General features: G+C 44.1%; 1 protein-coding gene and 1 pseudogene across 1 annotated transcript in view; both read left to right on the top strand.

The window, feature by feature from the left end:
* Positions 1 to 23,517, top strand: part of LOC126153665 (protein jim lovell-like) — a 791,593-nt gene that overhangs the window by 234,336 nt on the left and 533,740 nt on the right. The window lies entirely within an intron of this gene.
* Positions 7,118 to 7,235, top strand: LOC126164167 (5S ribosomal RNA; annotated as a pseudogene).

Raw genomic sequence — 23,517 nt, 5'->3', positions numbered from 1 at the left:
GAAGCCGTCGCTTCTTTTTAAGACGTGTACGGCCCAGAACAGATCAACAGTGATTTAAGAGCAAAATGTAATTCGGAAATGTACTGTTCCGAGAACCACTTACTAACATTCTGGAAGAAAACCTAAACAGCGCGACGCCTGTAGCTCTGAGTCCGACAGGCAGATTTCTGCAGTTTGGGTTAGTATGAGGAGCAACCTGTAAGAAGAACTGAAGTTCGGAAATGGATGAAGATTTTTCAAACATGCCTCGGAAAATTTTAGACGCTCATTCCTCACAACAAAGCAAGGAAATATTTCATGTAAAATATATGGAATGCTTCCATTTTAAATTATACTCCCTAATTAAGTTATTGTTGAAAGACCACATTATTTGTTGGCAGTTATCAGGTCACATGAATTGATCGCGGTGACACAATTGAAATCATTAGATCTTAGATTATGACACTCGCTTTCTAACATCTGCCCCCCCCCCCCCCCCCCCCATCCAACGTTCGCTCTAAACTCTCTTAAGACAGTCGAATTTCAAACTGGTTTCCATTAAATACCGAATAAACGTATTTGTAAATGAAACAACCATAGTACAGACCAATTGTTTTAGGAGTTGGTGCAGATAAATATGCTGTTTCTTGAGATCCAGTGACGCGCCGGTAATGGAAGTGCTACTCCGTTATATATTTGCTATTCACAATGAATCTTGACAGACGCCCTTAAGAAAACTTATTAAATCCCCGTCTTTCACAAATCACATGATTCTCATTATTTCTCTGCGTGAATTAGTTGTGTGTGAGGAAAGTGTAGTAAAAAAGTGTACTAACTGGTAGCATTTTCTTTACGTATTCTTTAGTAATAACATTGAAACGAGCATTTTCTTCCCTGGTTTCGATGAGAGAAATTCGACTATAATTAAGAAATGTATTCGGAAAGTAAGGTCCGATTAGGCGCGAAATGGAAACCACTGTGAAAATCCGATGGAACTTTGCACAGATGTGCTGGGCAGCGTCTCCAGTGTGCCTGTTGATCGCCTCACGTCGCTCTTTTCAGTCCACAGCGCAAAAGTTATCGCGTAAAAATGCCTAAAAGAACAGTGCCTCCCGCCAAATAGGTGGATCTGGTGAGAGATTTCGTTTGAAGCTATGCAGCTCACATAACATAAATGTTATGCGTTTCTTTCTCCAAGACAATATTCAGGCGCATTCTGCACAGGTAATGAAGACACTCCTGCAGCGTTTTCGATGGGAAGTGTTTGATTACCCATAGTACAGCCCTTAATTGGCTCCTTTCGCTGTTCATCTCTGAACCGCTGGCTACGAAGACAACATTTTGGCACAAACAACGAAAGGCGGATAAGCACAGAGAATTGGCGGAAAGCTCAGGCGGTTGCTTTCTGTCACGAGGGAACTGGAAATCCGGCCGCTGTGGCCAAGCGGTTCTGGGCGTTTCAGTCTCAATCCGCGCGACCGCTACGGTCGCAGGTTCGAATCCTGCCTCGGGCATGGATGTGTGTGATGTCCTTAGGTTAGTTAGGTTTAAGTAGTTCTAAGATCTAGGGGACTGATGACCTCAGATGTTAAGTCCCATACTATTCAGAGTCATTTTTGAGTACTGGAAAGTTTTTACAACGCCACGACAAATGCCTAAGTCGGAGCGGCGACTATTTAGAGAGGTGGCTGGAAGGTGTGGCTAACTGTTGGGAATAAAAAAATTTTGATTTTCGCTGTGGTTTTCATTTCTCGACCAATCGGACCTCACTTTCCGAACAGTCCTCGTACCTCTAGGTACGAGGGGACTTCAAAATGTAAATTACACATTACTGTGCCAGGTCAAGTAACTTCTATTTAACACTGCACTACAGTTCAAAGAGACACTCATAGATAAAACTATTTATGAATAGACACCAGCTCTCTCTAATGGGTCGAAAAGTTCTACCGCTGTTCAACTCCTCGACGACAGAAACCCGCTTCTTGGACATTTGGCAACTGCTAGGTGAACGTTCTTATCGTTGAAAAATGTTTCTCCATCAGACGTTGGCTGGAAATTGTCCTCTGTGGTCGATGTCGATTGCCTTCCTTCCCGACAAGCGTCACCCAAGTCCGAGCGGCCCTGGTCAAATTGCTGGCACCATTTCAAATGGTTCAAATGGCTCTGAGTACTATGGGACTTAATATCTGAGGTCATCAGTCCCCTAGAACTTAGAACTACTTAAACCTAACTAACCTAAGGACATCACATACATCCATGCCCGAGGCAGGATTCGAACCTGCGACCGTAGCGGTCTCTCGGTTCCAGACTGAATTGCCTAGAACCGCTCGGCCACCACGGCACCATTTCGCTACGGTTGAACGCGATGTTGCATTTCGCCGTGAATCTGTGTGCAATTTACACCAAGAATCGTACCGTCCCGAGTACTTCAGCTTCGAGTACGTTTGCAGTTGCTGCACCATTTCATTCCCAATCTGTGACGTATTTGTTATACGTACCGCAGCAGAAATCCGAAAATGCACTTCTGAAAATGTGCCACTCTTCTTGCGAAATGATATTAGCACGGAAAGACATGTGTTACTTACTTTCTGAATCCCTCTGTGTTGTTAACATGTGCAGAATTCAGCATAGTTACACTCCTGGAAATGGAAAAAAGAACACATTGACACCGGTGTGTCAGACCCACCATACTTGCTCCGGACACTGCGAGAGGGCTGTACAAGCAATGATCACACGCACGGCACAGCGGACTCACCAGGAACCGCGGTGTTGGCCGTCGAATGGCGCTAGCTGCGCAGCATTTGTGCACCGCCGCCGTCAGTGTCAGCCAGTTTGCCGTGGCATACGGAGCTCCATCGCAGTCTTTAACACTGGTAGCATGCCGCGACAGCGTGGACGTGAACCGTATGTGCAGTTGACGGACTTTGAGCGAGGGCGTATAGTGGGCATGCGGGAGGCCGGGTGGACGTACCGCCGAATTGCTCAACACGTGGGGCGTGAGGTCTCCACAGCACATCGATGTTGTCGCCAGTGGTCGGCGGAAGGTGCACGTGCCCGTCGACCTGGGACCGGACCGCAGCGACGCACGGATGCACGCCAAGACCGTAGGATCCTACGCAGTGCCGTAGGGGACCGCACCGCCACTTCCCAGCAAATTAGGGACACTGTTGCTCCTGGGGTATCGGCGAGGACCATTCGCAACCGTCTCCATGGAACTGGGCTACGGTCCCGCACACCGTTAGGCCGTCTTCCGCTCACGCCCCAACATCGTGCAGCCCTTCTCCAGTGGTGTCGCGACAGGCGTGAATGGAGGGACGAATGGAGACGTGTCGTCTTCAGCGATGAGAGTCGCTTCTGCCTTGGTGCCAATGATGGTCGTATGCGTGTTTGGCGCCGTGCAGGTGAGCGCCACAATCAGGACTGCATACGACCGAGGCACACAGGGCCAACACCCGGCATCATGGTGTGGGGAGCGATCTCCTACACTGGCCGTACACCACTGGTGATCGTCGAGGGGACACTGAATAGTGCACGGTACATCCAAACCGTCATCGAACCCATCGTTCTACCATTCCTAGACCGGCAAGGGAACTTGCTGTTCCAACAGGACAATGCACGTCCGCATATATCCCGTGCCACCCAACGTGCTCTAGAAGGTGTAAGTAACTACCCTGGCCAGCAAGGTCTCCGGATCTGTCCCCCATTGAGCATGTTTGGGACTGGATGAAGCGTCGTCTCACGCGGTCTGCACGTCCAGCACGAACGCTGGTCCAACTGAGGCGCCAGGTGGAAATGGCATGGCAAGCCGTTCCACAGGACTACATCCAGCATCTCTACGATCGTCTCCATGGGAGAATAGCAGCCTGCATTGCTGCGAAAGGTGGATATACACTGTACTAGTGCCGACATTGTGCACGCTCTGTTGCCTGTGTCTATGTGCCTGTGGTTCTGTCAGTGTGATCATGTGATGTATCTGACCCCAGGAATGTGTCAATAAAGTTTCCCCTTCCTGGGACAATGAATTCACGGTGTTCTTATTTCAATTTCCAGGAGTGTATAAGCTAATGAAGTGAAGTGGAATGACGTAGCAAAATTGAGAAGCCTCCACGAAATACGAAACGTGTATTTTAGGCCGTGTGCGTATCAGCGTTAAAAATATATGTAAGAGTCCACAACATTCCCCGTTACTTCTCGAGTAGAATCCGATACCACACGCTGTTGTTGCGTACACATGATAGGCACAGATCGTGACCGTATCCCCTCCCCACCTTCCCGCACTCTTATAACTCTCTCTCTGTCACACACACGCACACACACACACACACACACACACACACACACAGATAGTAGTAACTACAGTATCTCCAATTTTTTTTATACTGAAAAAAGGATAATCTTACGGGTAGTGATTGAAAAATTCGTGTGCAAGGTGTTACGTCCGGAGAAAAATACCTTAATTTTTTCCAACTGTATCATGCGAGAGTATACAGCAGACATTCATTTTTCAGTTATCTTGGTTAATAACATTTTTATATCAGTATCACCTTCAGATTTAATTGTGTATCCATAAAACCATCAAATTTCATGATGTATTATTACTGAAACCGAAGTTCGTTCCGGGGAGTAGTAAATGTTTTAATAAGCAACTAAAATAAAGCCACGCCGCAGAGACTAAGAATGTGATGTGACAGTTTTCATATATGTTCTCTTTTCTTCCGGAAGCTGCTAATTTTGTCAGCCATATTAATTGGCGACGTCGTTAATGGACAACAAAATCGCTAGCGTGGCTTTTAATAAATAGTAACATGACAACAATATAAGACATGCAGTTAGTAACCATTCTTTTTCACTCCATCTCGGCATTTCCAACGTTTGTCTAGCTTCAGCTGCAGCTGCAAACAATAGTTTACTTTTTTCAGTATTAAGCGCTTGTTATTTATATTAGTATACTAAACGTTAAAAACTGTGCACAGCTGCAACGCAGGATTTGTTCAAGTATCACTCAATATACATTATGTGATCAAAAGTATCCGGACACCCCCAAAAACATACGTTTTAGATATTAGGTGCATCGTGCTGCCACCTAGTGCCAGGTACTGCGTATCAACGACCTCAGTAGTCATTAGACATCGAGAGAGAGCAGAATGGGGCGCTCCGCGGAACTAACGGACTTTGAACGTGGTCAGCTGACTGGGTGGCACTTGTGTCATACGCCTGTAGGCGAGATTTCCACACTCCTAAATATCCCTAGGTCCACTATCTCCGATGTGATAGTGAAGTGGAAACGTGAAGGGACACGTACAGTACAAAAGCGTACAGCCCGACCTCGTCCGTTGACTGACAGAAACCGCCGACAGTTGAAGAGGGTCGTAATGTGTAATAGGCAGACATCTATCCAGACCATCACACAGGAATTCCAAACTGCATCAGGATCCGCTGCAAGTACTACGACAGTTAAGCAGGAGGTGAGAAAACTTGGATTTCATGATTGAGAGCTGCTCACAAGCTACACATCAAGCTGGTAAATGCCAGACAACGCCTCGCTTGGTGTAAGGAGCGTAAGCATTGGACGATTGAAGAGGTGAAAAACGTTGTGTGGAGTGAAGAATGTGGCGATCCGATGACAGGGTGTTGGTGGGGCGAATGCCAGGTGGAGTGTTATGGCATGGCCGTGTTTTTCATGGAGGGGACTTGCAGACCTTGTTGTTTCGCGTGGCACTATCACAGCACAGGCCTACGTTGATGTTTTAAGTACCTTCTAGCTTCCCACTGTTGAAGAAAAATTTGAGGATGGCGACTGCATCCTTCAACTCGACCGAGCACCTGTTCATAAAGCACGGCTAGTGGCGGAGTGGTTACACGACAATAACATTCCTGTAATGGGTTTGCCTGCACACAGTCCTGACCTGAATCCTTTAGAACACCTTTGGGATGGTTTGGGACGCCGACTTTGTGCCAGGCCTCACCGACCGACATCGATACCTCTCCTCAGTGCAGCTCTCCGTGAAAAATGGGCTGCCATTCCCCAAGAAACCTTCCAGCGCCTTATTGAACGTATGCCTGCCAGAGTGGAAGCTGTCATCAAGGCTAAGGGTTTGCCAATACCGTATTGAATCCCAGCATTACCGATGTAGGGCGCCACGAACTTGTAAGTCATTTTCAGCCAGGTGTCCGGATACTTTTGATCATATAGTGTATATAGCTATTCTCTATATTTGCATTGATGGCAACGCTATTCCTTGACAGGTGGTCAACAAAAGACCTCTGCGTTGTTAGGCAGTATAGGATTTAATCTTCTACAATCAGTCTCTAACCTTCAGAAGCGACTGAGAATGATGAAAGCACCGATGCGCCTGGAATGATGCAGCAAGCTCAGAAATGACAATCCTGGTCGAGGCTGCTTTGTTTAGAGATTCTAGAACTAAAAGCAATGACACGGCGTGTTGCCACATAAACGCCAGAATAATTTATCTGAAAGAAACTGCATGTTTAAAGCCAAACTGGATTAAAGCGGATGTTTTTTTGGGAAACTGGTGTCTTGATTGCTCAGTTTTATTAATAGCTGCGATTAGCACTCCTATACTGGAACACTAAATCAAGAATAATTCGTGCTAAGGATGTGCCGTTAATCACACTCCACATACGTGACGTAGTCGTGTATAATATGGCAGAACCTGCTCAACAGAACCTGCTCAACAGATTTATGTAATGTCCAATGAGAGGTGATCATCTGGTATTAAACCTGTTTCTTGACTACACTAGATTAATTGTAATTATCTTGTAGCTTCTGTTTATACTCCAAGTAAAGTATTATCATTCCACGAAGATATAAGTGTAAAGAACGTTTTCCTGTAATTCCCTGCCACACAATTTGACCTCTGTGTTCGTGCGCTTTTACTTACATATCGATACTATCCATTAATTGTAAGAAGACGATGTCGATTTATTTGTTTATCTTGAGATTTTTCCAGATTACGGAGGAATGTAGTGGTTTCGCAGCTGGTATTTCCATCTGAATAAGGAAAATAAATTGAGCTGTGCAGCTACTAGAAGTACCTACTTTCCTTATCTGCTTCAAGGTTTAAAGTTTCATTGTCAATGCGAAATATTCATTTGTGATTGTATACGCGTATAAACGGCCAACGGCCTTGCCGCAGTGGTAACACCGGTTCCCGTCAGATCACCGAAGTTAAGCACTGTCGGGCTGGTCTAGCACTTGGATGGGTGACCATCCGGTCTGCCGAGCGCTGTTGGTAAGCCGGGTGCACTCACTCAGCCCTTGTGAGGCGAACTGAAGAGCTACTTAATTGAGAAGTAGCGGCTCCGGTCTCGGAAACTGACATACGGCCGGGAGAGCGGTGTGCTGACCACATGACCCTCCATATCCGCATCCAGTGACGCCTGTGGGCTGAGGATGACAGGGCGGCCGTCGGTACCTTTGGGCCTTCATGGCCTGTTCGGAAGGAGTTATACGCGTATAAACAATACTAGCGCCCTTGATAAACGGCAAAGATTAATTCCTTATACATGTGCGCAAAACCACTGTAGTAAATCACAAACATCTGAAGTGAGATATGTCGCATAAACACATTCGATAGAAATATAGCAACCCCAAGAGGCACTGCAGACCATGCGGTGCTGCTAGCCAAGGCACTCGCATCGGTCGGCTGCTGCTCTTGCCCATTGAAGACAAATCTCTCCACACTGTCGTAACTGATACGTTCATCGTACCTCCAACATTCATTTCTGCGGTTGTTTTACGTGGTGTTGCATGTCTGTCAGCACAGTCAAATCCACGCAAACCGTACTGCTCTCAGTCGTTAAGCGAAGGCCTTTGGACACTGCATTGTCCATGATGTGATATTTTCGGCACACTCTTGGTACTGTGGATCTCGGGATGTGGTATTCTCTAACGCTTTCCGAAATGAAATGTCCCAAGCGTCTAGCCCCAACTTTCATTCCGTGTTCAGAGTCTGTTAATACCCTCCGTGTGGTCATAATCACGTCGGGAACGTCTTCACATGAATCTCCTGGGTGCAAATGAAAGCTCCGCTAAGGTACTGCGCTTTTAAACCTTGTGTACACGATATTGTAGTAACACGTGCACAAGGTATAAAAGAGGACTGCATTGGCGGAGCTGTCATTTGTACTAGATGGTTCATGTGAAAATGTGTCCTACGTGATTACGTCCGCACGACGGAAATTAACAGACTTGAACGAGGGGTGTTACTTGGAGCTAGGCACTTGGGACATTCCATTTTGGAAATCATAAGGGACTTCAATATTCCGAGATCCACTGTGTCAAGAGCGAGCATTACCTCTCGCCATGGACAACGCAATGGCCGATGGCCTTCACTTAACGACCAAGAGCAGCGGCGTTTACGGAGAGTGCTAACAGGTAAGCAAAAGTGCTCGAAATAATCGCAGAAATCAATGTGGGACTTACGAAGAACATGTCCGTTAGGACAGTGCGGTAAAATTTGGCGTTAATGGGCTATTGCAGTAGCCGAACGACGCGAGTGGCTTTGCTGACAGCACGACATCGCCTGCAGCACCTATCCTGGGCTCGTGACCATACCGGTTGGACCCTCAGAACTGGACAGGTCAAATGAGTCCTGATTTCAGCTAGTAATAGCTGGTGGCACAGACCCCAAGAAGCTACTGACCCAATATGTCAACAAGGCACTGTGCATGCTGGTGATGGTTCCAGAATGATGCGACCTATGTTTACATGGAATCAACTGGGTCCTCTGGTACAACTCAACCGATATTGACTGATAATGGCTATGTGCGACTAGCTGGAGACCGTCTGCAGCCATTCACGGCCTTCATGTTCCCAAACAACGATTTAATTTTTGTGGATGACAGTGCGCCATGTCACCGGGCCACAATTGTTCGCTTCCGGTTTGAAGAACATTCTGGACAACTCAAGCGGACGATTTGGCCACCCAGATCGCCCGACACGAGTCCCATCAAACATTTATGGGATATAGTTGATAGTTCAGTTGTTGCACGAAATCCTGCACCGATAACGTTTCCGCAATTATGAATGGCTCAGTATCTCTGCAGGGGACTTGCAACGACTTGTTGAGGCTATGCCATGTCGAGTTACTGCACTACCCCAGGCAAAAGGAGGTCCAACACGATATTAAGAGATACCCGATGACTTTTTTTTCAGCTCAGTGTAGCAGGCGTTCTGGCTTGCACTCGCTCAGTATCACATGACAGTGTACATTGCTTAAACTCAAGTAGAATATCATATGCTTAAACTCAAGTAGAATATCATACACTTACTCTAACAAAATGTATTCACATTCCACACGACAGTATTTTTAAGAACTCCTTTGTAGCAAAGGGTTTGTCAGGAAGATTCACCTACAAACTGCATTTAAAAATATTGCTGCAGTCAGACAGTTTATCCATAAGCAGACGATGTTAAAAATTAAGAAAAACCGAATCACGGTTCAGTCATCTGACTAGGCCTACATAATTATGAACAGCGTCGAATGGAAGAAATGGGCCGGCCGCTGTGGCCGAGCGGTTCTAGGCGCTTCAGTCTGGAACCGCGTGGCCGCTACGGTCGCAGGTTCGAATCCTGCCTCGGGCATGGATGTGTGTGATGTCCTTAGGTTAGTTAGGTTTAAGTAGTTCTAGGGGACTGATGACCTTAGATGTTAAGTGCCATAGTGCTCAGAGCCATTTGAACCATTTTTTGAAGAAATGGTAGGAACCGACGTCGGGAAAGGTCAGTTTGTGTACAGGAGAAATGAAGGAAAACTGGAGGCGGTATTGGACCCACGACTTAGTTCAGAAGGTAGATTTAAGAAAGGGAAACATACATTTACATCATTTGTAGATTTAGTCAAAGCTTTTCACAATATTGACTGGCATAGACCCTTTGAAATTGCGAATGTAGCAGGAATAATACACAGGGAGCGAAATCACGTGCCTACAGAAATGAGACTGCAGATGTCAAGTATCGAAGGGCATAAAAGGGGGACAGTAATTTAGAATGGAGTTAGACAGGGTTGTAGACTTTCACGATTATATTTAACCTCGACTGGAGGTTACTGAAAATAGTTTAGTTAAATCGAGTGATGGTGGAGGAATTAGATTAAGAAATGAGGCGCTAAGAGGAGTAGATGAGGTTTGCTATTTGGGCAGACAAATGACTGACGATGGATGAAGCAGAGTGGTTATGAAATGCGGACTGTGCAAGGGCAAGAACAGCATTTCTGAAAATATATACTATAAATGTAAATGTTTGGAAGTGTTTTCTTAAGGTATTTCGAATGGATCCTTTCACAGTTCATATAAGAAGTTAACAGACGCTATTGAACTGTCGTCATACAGAAGAATGTTTATATGGGTGGATCGAATAACTAACGAGGAGGCACTGAATCGAATTGCAGAAAAAAAAAAATTTGTGGCACTATTCCACTAAAAGAAGGGTAGATTGATGGAACACATTCTAGTTTCAGAAACTCAATTTGCAAATGAAGGTGAAATTCCGCGACTAAATTTAAGAGGTTATTCAAGAATATACGGATGTGTGGCGTCTGTTCTTTCGCAAATGTCCGAAAGAACAGTCACCACGCATTCGTATAACTGATTCGCTTCGATGGGCAATGAATCCACCACCTTCATTCCAGATGTACAATTACTTTCGACCTCCTACGGGGATCTCAAAATAGCGAGCATGGACGACATGGACGGGGATTGCGGATAGGTGAGTTGGAATGTGAGTCGACCGGAGGCGAGCCGAATAGTCCGCTCAGTTGCGATGAACACCGTCCGGATGTTGCAGTGATTCACGTAACTGCCTGGTAAGCAGGAGATCCCGGGTTCAGATCCCTGTCTGGCAAGAATTTTGACTCGTCGGCGATGATTCTGCATGAAGTCCTCATGCAGCTGACATCAATAGTTCCTTCCCTTTGCTTTACTTTCTCAAGTTTTAGAATATTTTCTGAGAGTTTCGATTAAATGAGCCATAGTCTCCAGTGGCTCGTTGCAGAGTAATTCCATTTTGTTTGATTTCTTACTCCATTTATCTTTGGCACTGAAAAATATCCGCGGAACCGTGAAAATGTCGACAGTAAGCGCTCCGTGTCTCGTTTGGAAACAAACATGTTCCAGTGGTTGTATGTGATTATAACCAATATCAAATTAACCTCAGAACAGCTTTCTAATTTATGTGATAAAACCAACCTTTTAACACCCTACATAATTTTCTTAAAGCACATCTGGATGTGTGTGCCATCTTTAGTGATGACGATAAGACGGAAGTTCAGCCGCAAAAAAAGAGAAAAAAAATCGAAAACAACAGCTCTCAGTACGCTGTTGTGATTACTCCCTCGCAAGCATTCTGCAGATGTTTTTGGCCTTGCAGAAACCGCGTTTTGTTGCCAGAGGGGTTTCCAGAGGAAAATACTTCGTCTACTGAAGACAGCAGAACAATACAGATGCGGATGGAATTAATGTACGAGGCGACCGCTCACGTTCTCCTTTCTCTCTCTCTCTCTCTCTCTCTCTCTCTCTCTCTCTCTCTTCTCGGCGATTGTCCGGCACTTCCGCATTTTTCTCATTCGCGACCTACTCGCTGGCCGGCCGCTCCTCGTAGAAAGTCATCTCTCTCTCTATTTCTCTCTCTGCATTCCGCAAAGAAAGTAACACTTCTTTAATAAAGACGCTCCCGCGGAAGTGCACCGAAGGCTTTTAATACTGCAGATGATTACCGAAAACAACGATGCACACGTTTCAATATGAAGACGGGCGGGCGGAGCGCGCTGGCGCGGCGCGGACGCGCTCACATCAACACGGTGTAACACCGCCATTGTGCCGAGGACAAAAGAGGCCCGGCGAAACAAGGAGCGCACACCACCCCGCGACGGGGCCGGGCCGGCTGAAAAGTTTTCGCCGAAAACTGTGCGCGACTGCCGTCTGTGTGCACGCGTGCGTTTCTGTGTGTGTGTACGCGCGCGCTCGCGCGCCGGCCTGCCAGCGCAGCGCTGTCTACTGTAGACTAGGAGGGCGGGCCGGGGGTTCCCCGAAGAGGCGGCACCGCCGGCGAAGAAAGCGCGGCGGCGCCATCTGCGAGCCCGCGGCGCGTATGTAGAGACCGGCTCGGCTCGCCTCGCGCGGTGTCTCCCGGCCCGGCCGGCTTTTGTTGCCGGCGCTCCCGTCTCCGGGCAACGCGCTGTGGACGGTTGAGGACTTGCGAGAACTGCAGCCCGCCGCGGCAGACCGTCCCCCGTGCATTGGTTAATTACTGTCGCGGTCCGAGCGGGGGACGCATTATCGTCCGGTGGGAACGCGCCCGGACACGCACGCCCACGACCGAGCTTCCCCTCGCTGCCGGACGATTTAGTTCTCCGCGGTGGGTGCTCTAGAGACGCGGTTTAATGCTGCTCTTTCTTTTGAGCCAGTGTATTCACATAGCTAGTTCGTTCCCCCAGTCTGATACAAAAATGTACCAGTGCTAATACGTATATCAAATCAGAGTCTCACTGGTGAACTGACATAAACAGCGCCCGAGTGACACTCGGACGCCGTCTCTAAAGGATTAACATTACGACAAAACGAATCATTCACACGAACAGCATTACCTTCATCGTTATTGTCGTAATCACTTGTAAACACTGTCACCTTACGATTCTTTACAGGTCTATCGTAAATTAGTTTTCATTTATTACACATAATCATGGCTTCGTCTTTGAGGCTTCTCTCAAACCCAAGTTGAAATGTCGCAAAACGGCCGACGTGCCTAAATGGCACGTCATCGTCAAAATAAAGTATTTCTGTTCATATCAAACAGTCGTCGTAATGTAGGATATCAGTACATATCAAAGATACATGATAAGGCTGACCTTATGCACAGCGAATAATCTTAGACAGTTCGTTAACGTTTATTCGCTGCGCACAGTGTCAGCCTTACTGTGTATCTTTGATACGTACCGATATCCAATAAATAATACGACGACTGTTTTATATGACCAGATGTACAGTTTGTTCCAGGAGGAATGGTCAGCATCTGGGGACATGAGAGGAACCATCACTCGAAGCATGAAAATCTAGTAAACTTGGCCTCTAAAACGCATACTTTTTTATGAGCGCTTGTTCATCTTCACTGCTGTAAAACACATCTTTTCTACTGAACAAGTGCACTTAGCTCTTAAGGTATGCGTTTTGGAGCCCATGTTATTAGAATTTTTGTTGTGCTTTTGCTGCATACTTCGGAAAGCAAACAGCTTGCAGGAGAAGATAATTGTTCCACGCTATCGAAGATGAAAAATTGGTCACAGCTCTTAAGGTAAACGTTTTAGATCTCATGTTTACCATACTTTTTGCTTCGAATGATCGGTACTATCCCTTCTGTAAAGCCCTGTATGTTATTTCGACGATGACAGGTCATTTAGGCATATTTTTTGACATTTCAGTTTGCATATGAGAGTGGCTGTATAGTCGAAAGTATGGTTGTGTGGAATAAATGAATAGTAATTTACAGTCAAATGGTGGAATTTCCTTTCAAAAGTTCTACATGACTGTTGTCCCCCATGAAGCAAAATTCAGGTCTAATGACAACGTCCAGAATCGCCCTCAGAACCATAAAAACATTCATTCACACAGTCATCCGGATCTTCATTCTCAGAAGGAAAAATAATCATCGCCAAAAACTCCGAAAGTATTTCAGATTCGTTGGTTTCCTTCCATTTTCTGAATAGGGCCATCTCTATAAGCAGGAGTATCTTCAAGATGATAGTCTTATCTCTTTGAAATGTCAAAATACAATCAAGATGCTAAATAAGCGAAAGCTACACGAAGGCATTCAAGTGTGATACGTTGACTGCCGGTGCAACACCTAAATAGACGAGGTAGCTAAAATAAATCACAGCAGGTGGTATCTCAGACAGCGTTACAAAACGTGTTATCTCGAGATCCGTCTGTAACGGATGGCGCGCGAAACGCAAGTAAATACTGGATCTGTCCGCAATGTGCTACTACTCTCGTCGTCGACAAATGTAGAAGTAACTTAAGCTGTTAATGTCGTGTACTGTCCGCCATTGCAGTGATATCGCCATCAACGCCTAGTGCAAATGCCAAACTGGCATCAAGTGTAGGGCCTACACAAGGATATACAGATGATTAGCATTTTATTGCAACAGCATGAAATATCTAGGAGTCTAGCGTCGTCTAAGATTTCTTGCGTATTAACAACACAAAATGAGTATTTTCGGCAGTAAATCGACGTCAAAGGTAGGTGAATAACAAATTAGACCTAGGTCTGGAACTGGACACGAATGCTCTGCCCATTGCGCCAGCTGCCACAGCCCTTCCTTGGGCGCGCCAATATTCCGACTTCTCCACTCGGCTTCAGTGCCGTTATGTTCTTCTCCGTAACCAGAAACAAAAAGGTGGAATTCTACACTCTTGTATATTAAATTAAAAATCTTTTCTTAACAAAGGATCTAAAATCTTCCTTGAAAATTAAAAAGTTCTTCAGTGACAAAACTGCCAGACTGAGTTGAGACAAACGTGACAATGTCCAGTGAAGAACGTAGGTGCTTAATTAACGAAAAATATGAAATAAAGCTAAGCCCATGAAATATATAATGTTGCATCTCACACAGGTGTAATTCAGTTCCTCTTATATTCCTGAGTCGTGGGCATAACACAAATGGTAAAATAAAATTAAATACATAAATATAAATAAATAAAGGAAATCAAATTGCATGGAAAATTATGATCTCGCCATTCTGTCATTCTTGCCTCCCTCGTCATGTTTGTTTTTTCATCCTTGAAGGAAATAAGAAAAAAGTAGAATAACAGATCTGAATCTCCTTTTCCGTGTAAAAAATCAATTTTTTTGTTTATTTAGGAGGGGCGTTGTTTGTCAGAGGTCAACAAAAATATACTCAATTCGTGTGTCCGTTAACTATGTTGAACTTTAACAAGATCTGAAAGGGAGTCTTGCATCTGGGATGTTTCTGCAGTTTGCGATGCTCCCCAGTAATACAGAATATAGTCCTACAGAGTGGGTGATTTGTTTGCAGAGAATTAGTGCACAAAATCTGCCATTAAATACGTGCAGTTATTGTGTTATTGCAGTAGGGACAATGGTGTCATTCGCTGATCATTGCTCTTAACTGTTCTATTCATTAAGGCTAGGTTTTTCCTCGTTCTTGCTTTGGACCAATGACGCTGATAGCGGAGGGTCAGATGCTTTTAGTTGAGCTATAAACTGGTTTGTAATTAATGTTGCTGAGGAAAGCCGTTCGTTATGATCTCTTCTCGTTCTCCTTATTCACTTATTTGATGAGGCATTATATCTACTGTGAAATCAGTCACACTTTGAATAGCTCTGTGGAAGTATATTGCTACATTCCATCCTTGCCGTGTTGGGGGTAGATTGTCACAATGTATCGCTCTTCATTTCCTAGTGAGACCATAGAGCCATCATTATATCAATGCGCTTTTTTCCCCTTTTGCTCAGTCGCATCTCCTATCGTTCCATATCACAGTGACTCATTTATTTGGTAACTTTAAACTTGTTGAGAATAAATTCTATGTATTCCTTAGTTACTGTATTTAACCACGTAACTTGTTCATAACTTTCAGCATCAACGAGTTCCAATTACAAGCTCTCTTATTTAGGATTTATCGGAGAAACTACACCACTGAAAAACTTTATTAACTGCATTGCCAATTCAACTGCCTCGAAGATCGGTTGGACGGTCCAAAATCACTCACTACGAGAGCTACTTGTCTGGCCAGAGGACCACATGGGCTCCTACCGAATAGCAGAATGCATCCGTTTTACTACTTGAAGAAAAAGACAATTCCAAACGGTAGCCCAGTTCCGAAATTTTTCTGTAGCAACATTGTTATGTAAAAACGTTGTCTCTAGCGACCGTTGTCTACGCAAAATGTCTTCGGTTTTCGTACCGCATCATTCTTTCTAGAGCCTTTGCATATTATGTTTCGATTCTCTTGTGTCAGCGTTTTTGGCTGTACATGTTCATGACGGTTCGCATTGGTGTTTCTGTGGTTGGAGGAAGCGTTGGAGCGTGAGTGGCTACATGTTTGAGTTTATGTTTGTTTAGCCTGTGCCTCCTCGTAGCATTTCGTTATTTTTGTAGCACAGTTTCAATGTTGAGTTTTTCTAGATGCTACATCTTCTACTTTTTACATACTATTTACTTTTACTGTCTATTATAATAGTTGGGCAACTAACGAGGTAAACGTCAGAAGTACTTATGAACTGAAAGCCATGTAACCTGGATACTTTTTTAAAACTATTGATGGACCAGATAGCATCAAGCGTAGTGACTTTCCAGAGGACAGGACACTAAACATCTGTACAGCAGTAAAATTTGACAGACAGTGTTAGATGTCAAGCCTAGACACGATAAAATGAATATTAACCCTAGAACACGGGGAAAAACGATACATTGCTACTAAACCATTGTAAAGTTTATTCAGCGTAAATCATAATTTATGCATCAGTTAATCGCAGTTATTAGATCTCTAATGGTACATACCAAATTAAGTACAAAACGTCCTGTTTTACGTAGCTTTAGTAGTCTAGAGTTAAAGTTATTACTGAGGTTCGTGCCTCTATCTTTTGGGGGTGGTACATACGATTGTATCTTATTCACGGAATGAAAGTAAGAGAATGATGTGGCAATCACATTGAAGCACACAGCGATCCAGTGTTTAAAATTTGTGTAATTCAACACAGTCTTTGATCACAATATTTTTATAACGAGATAAACATCAAGGACAGTTTTCTGTTCCACAAAAGAAAACAGCAGACTGGCAGTTTGAGAGACAAACAGTGATCTTCTCATTACCCCGGAGAATTCGAAGATGGATGAGAACTGTGGAAGTCAGAGACGGATAGAGACAGAGGGCCCTCTGGCCAGAAAAGGTTTAATGAAAGGGAAGTTGTTAAAAGTACCAAGTGACTAACGTCTCACTCATCATTTGGCCGCCGACCGAAGTGGCCGAGCGGTTCTAGGCGCTACAGTCTGGAACCGCGTGACCGCTACGGCCGCAGGTTCGAATCCTGCCACGGGCATGGATGTGTGTGATGTCCTTAGGTTAATTAGGTTGAAGTAGTTCTAAGTTCTAGGCGAGTGATGACCTCAGAAGTTAAGTCGCATAGTGCTCAGAGCCATTTGAACCATCATTTGGCCCGAAGGGAAAACATACTTACGTTGTAAGTAGTGCTCATGAAGCACTGTGTATCTTCCACGGGAAGAACTGTGCTTGGAACTGGTATTAATAAAGGAATGGTGTAAAACTACATAAACAAGAATATTCACCTCATCTTATTCTGATTATCGTCGCAATCTGCGTAGAGATTTTTTAAGTAATCAAACTGTCGACTCATTTGATGGACGTCTTCTGTATTTTAGTCTATGTTAAGGACTTCATTTACGAGAATTCGTTTCACTCAACGTCCTCGATAATGACTCTCACATTATTTTTTCCCAAAAATATTCTTCTATATCGCTCGACCTACAGCAATGCGTGTCCCGGCTGTTCTAGACATGTTCCATTAATCCGTCATTTCTTATGGGAAATGTTTTCCACTGAAGTTTATTCTCTCTTGGTGGTTTCTGTTACCTCTTCATTTCATACCTGAGAGGCCCACTCAATTTTGAACAAGAATTTCAAATGTTTCGTGTTTCTTCTCATCTCGCGTTTTCATGGTCCACGTTTCACCTTCATACAATGCTGTGGAGCATATGTACATTTCCTCATGTATCTTTCTCATTTCCATTACAATTTTTGCATACACTAGTGAATGTCACTAACGGAGTTTGCGCTAATTGATTGTCAATGTTTTGACGTTACTCTGTAATATTTCTAGTCGATGGATTTCGTTCAATTCTACTGAGTTTTGCAAAATATGAATGTTTATCGAGTCGCTATTCTCATTTCAGATACTGTTTGGAGCCATCATATTTCCTTTGGTTATCCTTAATGTAACGCCTTTGCTAAGTAACCTGCCAATTCCATTGCATAGTTTTATGCCTGTCTTCCACCACGAATTACTATGTCGTCTCTATTTGTTATTGCTCTTACTACTTTTTTCCATATTTTTCACTTTTTCCGTTGCTTCTTAGAAATATTATCTGCCGTTAGTTAAAATATATCGGCGTTAAAAAGTAAAGATTTTTCCCATGTCCTGTAGAGATTCAATCTCAAAGAATATTTTAGCTATCTAATTAAGTTGCGCTCCCATTGGTGGGTTTAACAGAGCTGGGACAGGTGGAGCAGTCGCAACGGCACTCCCTGGACGTGATGCGCTAATAATCGTCAATTTACTCAGAGTCGAGTGTGCTCCAATAAATTAAAAATATCGATCGCGACACATCACGGTTCTGTGCCACCGCGGCTGCGGGCCCTTGTCTCCATTAATGTAATAACATTATTTCCTCCAGGAATAAAGGAAGGCAAGGTATCTCCCCATTGGGGGCGTCTGGCTGCTGGCTCGGTATGCAGTAGGTACCGGCTTGGCAGCTACTGCAGATTCCAGGAAAACCTAAGCGACAGATAGGACATTACATCTCACATTCGAAGTCCGTTACGTAAAAATAGCGTATGACCTTAAGCGTTAAGTATCATTGGAGTTATTAATTTACTGAGTAAATGATTGGCGTTAAGATGCACTACTCTTTGTGTGGTTTACTACAATCGCTTAACGAATTTTTATGGGTATATTTTCTCGATTACTCAAACATAGCTCAATGACGGACAGTTGAAAATTTTACTATGACCTAAGAAGAAGTCAAACTGAGAGATTCAGGTGGTAGATCCACTCCCTACAGGCCTTGTCGAACGGGTCTCGTGTGGTATTCTAGATGGCTGCAGTAATGGGCCTTCTCAATTCCGGTAACGTCGCTGGATGAAAAGTCTATACCAAGAAGGAATCAAACATTCAGAGATTCTGGGAAAGCGCGGAATCTGCCGGTTTCTGCTTAATCAGTCGACCAGGTCGGTTTCGATCTAAATATATCCGGACGGCCATATGTCTCTGCATGGATTCTGTATTATTAAAATTGTAACGTGTATGCAACATATATGTAACGTAGCTACAGCCAACATGCCTATGTTCGTCTGTGAAAAGGGACTCGATAAGCAAACTGACCTATCAGTAAACGGAATCAAACCTGCAAAACACTGTGTGTGCGTTGTATGAGTGTCAGTTTCACTGTAATTTAAGCCCTCAACAGATCGTTACACGAACAATTTAAAACTAACATTGGGTTAGCTATCTGACTGCGTTTTTGAACAAGAATTTGCAAGTGTTACAGAATTTAACTTGTGCTACGGAATTTACTGGACTAGAGAACATGACATGTTGTGGTGTGTCAGTGTATCTGTTTTGGTCCTAGGTTTTGCATTCACCTCTTTAAATGACTGCCTTTTTCCATGTGGTTTACAGCAATGCGCAGCAGCATGCACCAGCAGCAGCGGCTAAAGCTAATTGTTAGTAAGAATGAATTTAATAAAAAGGAGTTTGCTTGAGTCCTGTTAACTACTAAATAATTTTTGAGAAAGGATTTCATCAACAAAGTCTATTTCAAATTTCAAATTCAACAAGTACAAATATTAATAATGACAATGACAAATGGCATACGTGCCAATAATGGCTGAGTGCCAGATTAACAAATTACTTCAATTTCAAAATTGCCTAAACATTTAGTAACCACAGCATATTATTTATGTATGGAGAATAATTATTATTATTTGGAGGATATAGAGGCTTCTTTCACTGATAAGCAAAACATGGGATTATTGCGAACTCGGACTAACAAACATGAGCATAACTCTACAATTCCTTTTGCGCTATGCTTGCGAATTTTCCATTGACTTCCATCTCCAAGCGTTGTTAAGCCATCTACACCTCTCCTGGCCGTATTAATGACATCAGGCCTTGAGTGTAAGATGTGCCATCAGCGACGCAAGAGCAACGTCTTCTGTCTCCGAGCTCTCGACCGACACTACTCTTCTCGTCTCGCAACAATGCTTAGAATCGCGCTCCCGTGTTTCGCCCTCAGATTGTTACCATCGATATCTGAATGTTTACACAACGCAAAGAAGAGCGTTAAGTTGACTATATTGTTTTATGTAATGGAGAGTTCTGACACACTACTTATACAATGTGACGCCTTGTTCCTTTTAGCCCGTCGTGAGTTGCGACAGTAACCAATCGTCCGCCCCGATAGCTGAGTGGTCAACGTGACGGATTGCTGTCCTACGGGTCCGGGTTCGATTCCTGACTGGGTCGGGGATTTTTCTCCGCTCAGGGACTGGGTGTTGTACTGTCTTCATCATCATTTCATCACCATCCGGCGCGCAGGTGGCCCAATGTGGCGTCGAATGTAATAACACCTGCACCAAGGCGGCCGTACCTGCCCCGTAAGGGGCCTCCCGGTCAGTGACACAAAACGCTGATTTCCATTACAGTAGCCAATGTTTAAATATACACTTTCTAAGGATAAAAAAAGAGTTGCGCACCACGAAGGAATTATTCTAATGCGACGGAAATTGGTAGATATGATGTACATGTGTAGACAAACAAAAGGTTACAATTTCAGAAAAACTACATGATTTATTCAAAAGAAAAAGTTTTGCAAATAGAGCAAGTCAATAAGGCATTGGTCTGCATCTGGTCCTTCCTGGCCAAGGTAGGGTTCGGCAGCACGAAGGCGAGCAGTAGAGACTCTAGACATGTGGGAGTGTGCATTATCTATCTGAAATGTTAGCCCAGGATGGCTTGTCATGTGGGGCAAAAGATGTGGCGTAGAATGTCGTCGACGTACCGCTGTACTGTAAATGTGCCGCGGCGGAGAACAGCAAAGGTCCTTGCATGAAAAGAAAATGGTTCAAATGGCTCTGAGCACTATGGGACTTAACTTCTGAGGTCATCAGTCCCCTAGAACTCAGAACTACTTAAACCTAACTAACCTTAGGACATCACACACATACTTGCCCGAGGCAGGATTCGAACCTGCGACCGTAGCGGTTGCGCGGTTCCAGACTGTAGCGCCTAGAACCGCTCGGCCACCCCAGCCGGCTTATTAAAAGAAATGGCAGCCAAGACCGTCACTCGTGGTTGTCGGGTCGTATGGCGGCCCACAAGTTGATGTCCCACCGCTGTCCAGGGCGTCTCCTGGTAGGATAGAGGTGTGTTCACTGTTGAGGTCCGCTTCGAACTGAGCGCTGGTGACCAATGAACTTGATATTTCGCCTGCCACACAGCCCGACAACCAGGAGTGAAGGTTTGGGGGGGGGGGGGCATTCCTTTTCATAGAAGAAATCCTTCGGTTGACATCCGCGGAACTCTTACTGCACAGCGGCAAGTCCAGATAGATGCCATTCATGCCAAGCGATCCTGGGATTGCATTCCAGCAAGATAATGCCCGCTCTCACACGGAGAGAGTTTCTACTGCTTGTCTCTTTGCTTACCGAATTCCACCTTGGCCAGCAAGTTCGCCGGATCCCTCCTCAGTTAAGACCGTACGGAACATTATGGGCAGAGCCCTCCAGCCGGCTCGGGATTTTGACGATTTAACGCGCGATTTGGACAGAAATTTGCACGACATCCCTCACGAAGCCACCCAGCTCCTCTATCAATCAATGCCAAGTCGATTAACTGCTTGCATAAGGGCCAGAGATGGACTAACGCGTTATTGACTTTCTGTTGAATAAGTCAGCCAATTTTTCTGAAAATGTAATCACTTGTTTCTCTGTACATGTTCATCACATCTGCCCCATACGGATAATTCCTTTGAGGTGTGCCCTTTTTTTCTTTTTCCATGTCTTAAAGTGTATTAATGTATGGACGAGCTGTTAAATTTTGTCACTGTGAAGAAACACGAGCCAAACAATCGTCGTCCAGAAAGAGTGTAAAACTCTTTTGCCATTTGGCATTTCGGAACCTGTGATTCAGTTATGGCTTCCAGATGTACGAAATTTCATTAATTATGTTGTGATCATTTGTAGAGTAAACAGCGATCAATAAATATATATCTATCTCTTTTATGTTTCCCGTCTTCTTCCCATTTTTATATCTTTGATTAAAGCTTTCATTACGGTGTGACCGTCTCCTGACGACTAAAATGCAAATAAAACATTAACTGAAAATTATCTACCGCGAGAACATCCAGAACCTCGATTTATAATTTTTAACAGGTTTATCAACGTTTACAGGGTTAAAATAAAAATTGTCGTCCATGAATTACATTGACTACTGTAATGTTGACAGGTGTGAAAATTACCGAACTATCAGTTTAATTAGTCACGGCTGCAAAATACTCACACGAATTCTTTACAGACGAATGGAAAGACTGGTAGAAGCCGGCCTCGGGAAAGATCAGTTTGGATTCCGTAGAAATGTTGGAACACGTGAGGCAATACTGACCCTACGACATATCTTAGAAAACAGATTAAGGAAAGGCAAATCTACGTTTAGACTTAGAGAAAGCTTTTGACAACGTTGACTGGAATACTCTCTCTCAAATTCTGAAGATGGCGGGGATAAAATACAGGGAGCGAAAGGTTATTTACAATTTGTACAGAAACTAGATGGCAGTTATCAGAGTCGAGGGGCATGAAAGGAAAGCAGTGACTGGGAAGGGAGTGAGACAGGGTTGTAGCCTATCCCCCATGTCATTCAATCTGTATATGGACCAAGCAGTAAAGGCCACAAAAGAAAAATTTGGAGTAGGAATTAAAATCCATGGAGAAGAAATAAAAACGTTGAGGTTCGCCGATGACATTGTAATTCTGTCAGAGACAGCAAAGGATCTGGAAGAGCAGTTGAATGGAATGGACAGTGTCTTGAAAGGAGGGTATAAGTTGAACATCAACAAAAGCAAAACGAGGACAATAGAATGTAGTCGAATTAAGTCGGGTAATGCTGAGGGAATAGATTAGGAAATGAGACGCTTAAAGTAATAAAATGAGTTTTGCTATTTGGGGAGCAAAATCACTGATGATGGTCGAAGTAGAGAGGATATAAAATGTAGACTGGCAAATGGCAAGGAGAGCGTTTCTGAAGAAGAGAAATTTGTTAACATCGAGTATAGATTTAAGTGTCAGGAAGTCATTTCTGAAAGTATTTGTATGGAGTGTAGCCATGTATGGAAGTGAAACATGGACGATAAATAGTTTGGACAAGAAGAGAATAGAAGCTTTCGAAATGTGGTGCTTCAGAAGAATGCTGAAGAGTAGATGGGTAGATCACCTAACTAATGTGGAGGTATTGAATAGAATTGGGGAGAAGAGAAATTTGTGGCACGACTTAACTGCAAGAAGGGATCGGTTGGTAGGACATGTTCTGAGGCATCAAAGGTCACCAATTTAGTATTGGAGGGCAGCGCGGAGGGTAAAAATTGTAGAGGAAGACCAAGAGATGAATACTCTCAGCAGATTCAGAAGGATGTAGGTTGCAGTAGGTACTAGGAGATACAGAAGCTTGCACATGATAGAGTAGCATGGAGAGCTGCATCAAACCAGTCTCTG

This window comes from Schistocerca cancellata, chromosome 2 (assembly GCF_023864275.1).
Source record: "Schistocerca cancellata isolate TAMUIC-IGC-003103 chromosome 2, iqSchCanc2.1, whole genome shotgun sequence".
Taxonomy (NCBI): domain Eukaryota; kingdom Metazoa; phylum Arthropoda; class Insecta; order Orthoptera; family Acrididae; genus Schistocerca; species Schistocerca cancellata.
This window is presented reverse-complemented; position numbering and strand designations above follow the sequence as displayed.